The 2,803-nt window shown below is 35.1% G+C and overlaps 1 long non-coding RNA gene across 1 annotated transcript; it reads right to left on the minus strand.

Moving 5' to 3' along the window:
- Positions 1-470: 470 nt before the first annotated feature.
- Positions 471-2,793, minus strand: LOC107027262. Its single transcript, XR_001457746.2, has 2 exons — positions 2,464-2,793; positions 471-2,152 (listed from the first exon to the last, which is right to left on the minus strand). It is a non-coding gene; the product is annotated as an uncharacterized LOC107027262 (long non-coding RNA).
- Positions 2,794-2,803: the final 10 nt, after the last annotated feature.

Genomic DNA, 2,803 nt, shown 5'->3' on the forward strand with positions numbered 1-2,803 from the left:
GTGTCAGGCCCTCGGAATGCCCGCTAACTTGCGGTTGACCTGCGATTTGACTAAATGACCTTTAAAGTAACTTTTCCGAAAATGAAGAGAAAATTCATTTTATTATGTATTTATTTCGTTTCATTTTTATTTATCATTATTTCTAAACGGAAGCATTTAGAGGAAATTATCTTAAGGGAATAACCTAAATGTTGAAAAAAAAAAGTCAATAAAACAAACTAAATAAATAATAGTAGTAAAAATTTATGATTATATAAATATAGTAAGAAATGTCTGTCCTTTAGAAATTAATAAAAATTTAACCAAACGTTAATTAATCCAACAAATAATAAATAAAGGGGGGAGAGGAAAGAGTATTTGAACTTGGGCTAATTACCCAAATTCATTAAATTGGGCTTTGGCCCACCTGTCCTATACTAAATTACTCATGGACGTGGGCTTGGGCCCTTTTTTAATAATTCAAACCTGCATAAGAAAGATTTGTGGCCTTTGGGCCTATTCAATTAAAATATGCACTGAAAAAGAAAATTGGGGTATACATTTGATGTATACTGCTGTATATGATATATATCCGGTCCGTTTTGGGACTTTTGAAACCTGTATTTTGTTTGGATTACGCATTCTCGCACTTCCACCTGTATTCCAGATTACTTCGACGTATTCGTACCTGTACTGTTTTTATACTGTTTTTACTACTGTATCGCTGTATAAATTGTCTATACCAGTGTATACGGGCTATATTTTATGTATGTATTTATTCATTGTTCCTGCATTTTACTTGAATTCAAAATCCCTGTATGTTAAATCTGCGTTCTCACGTTTTACACTCATCTGTGGTATAACACATCTGTATATCAGTGTATACAGATGGTATATCGACTTGCTCTTCAACCTTCGAAAGCTGAAAGTCTTTTACAGCAGTATATTTTCACTGTTATTGACCTTCATTTCGAATTTGGTCCCATGTGCATTTTTTGACCTGTATATTGGTGTATAAAACATTATACAACTGGTATACAGCTTCCTCAACACCTGCAAATATAATTCCCAGCAACACATTTGCTGTGTTTCGACCTGTACACCAGTTTTTAGGGGGTCTACGACTCGAGAAAGATGTTTTGAGCCTTTATGGCTCACGAGAAAGTGCAAGGGATTAGAGTGAAGTCCATGGGGACTCGAAACACACGCAATAAAACAAAAATGGATGTTAAGAACGGAAAGTAATCTTCACCCACACACAATATAACAATTAACAACAATGGAAAGCATTAAAGAGGAAGTATAGTTTTCACCTGCAGACAATCTAGTAACTAACTCATGCAGATAACACACATGCATCATACATTTTCAAACATAAGGACCTCTTGACGTAGTATGCCTGCCGTATTTTCAAAGAAAGAGAAAGCCAAAGCAAAGTAATCGTTGAAGTCGGGATAGACATATTCACTTTACCAGTCTTCCTAACTTAATAAATGAACAAAAGAGCATCAATATTAACCACTAAGGAGCTGAAGAAGAGGACCAGCAATAGACTCATTGACAAACATAATTTCATAGGCAAGAAAACCCATAACAGGGTGCATTTTAAGTAGAATGAGGCTGACAAATTCCTTTTGCATAATAACTAAACGATGCAGTTTAATACTATATTTCAATAATAAATCAAACCAAAGTGAAAGAAAAAAAGAAAAAAAAAAGAAAATAAACTAAAAAAATAAATAAATTAGAAAAACAGAAGCAAACAAACCATGCAGATTAATGCTAATAAATCCATTTCTTCAACACAAAAATCGAGTAGCTTGAATGACGGCTTTCTCAACAAGTGAAAATGGATTTCTTAACAAGCAAAAGTGGATTTCATTTATACCACAGGAACGGAAGAGTTGATTACAAACAATACGCCACTTTCGACTAAAAAAAAGAGACAGAGATAACCCCGAGTCCAACAAAGTTCATATCAAAATGAAGAATGATCTCAAACAAACTAAATTTACACACATTTACAGAGATGTTTCATGTTCCTTTAGTCTCTAAACATCAAATACCAAAAATGTAGCCAACAGAATCGAATTAAACGACAAATAAGCATGGCTGGAACTGAGTTCGAACCAACACATTCATCACGAAAGTTCAAACATCGATTCAAAATGACCTGCCATGAACATATTTCCAGCAAACACAACACATTAATGGCTGAACTAGACGGATAGCAGCTAAACCATGGCACCTACAACTCCTAAATTACTAACTCTTTGCGGAAAAAAAATACTGCACTTCAAACTCCACGAAAGAAAACATTGTGAGTACTGAATTGGGACAGAATATTGATAATACACATCAATGCTTCAATGCACCGACAACAACAACACTTCAGTCAAGAAGAAAAAGAAAACTAAGCACTTCACAGAGAAGATGTAAATAACTGGAAGTTCAAATATGGAAACGGAGATGACAGATTTTTACCTTTTCTCGGTGCGGCGAACTGAAAACTCAAACAAGAGAGCGATTCCACCAACTATAGGTATCTCAATCGTGACTCCACGAATCCCAATGAACCGCGAGCCGCGAATAGTGTAGAGAAAGGCGTCTTAGGCGTGTTTTAAGATGATAAATCTTTATGTGTTCTTCAACCAAGAAAGGATTCTACTCTTATATCGAAATGCTAAAAATTTTCGGAGCCCCTAATTTTGATTTCCAAAGAAAAAAAAAACCCCTCCATTCGGGAAGAAAAGGAAGATTATATATATCCAGGAATAGGGTTCCAACAATGAAAAGAAAAGAAAGGCCTCCCCCCCCCCCCCCC

Source organism: Solanum pennellii, chromosome 8 (genome assembly GCF_001406875.1).
Source record: "Solanum pennellii chromosome 8, SPENNV200".
Taxonomy (NCBI): domain Eukaryota; kingdom Viridiplantae; phylum Streptophyta; class Magnoliopsida; order Solanales; family Solanaceae; genus Solanum; species Solanum pennellii.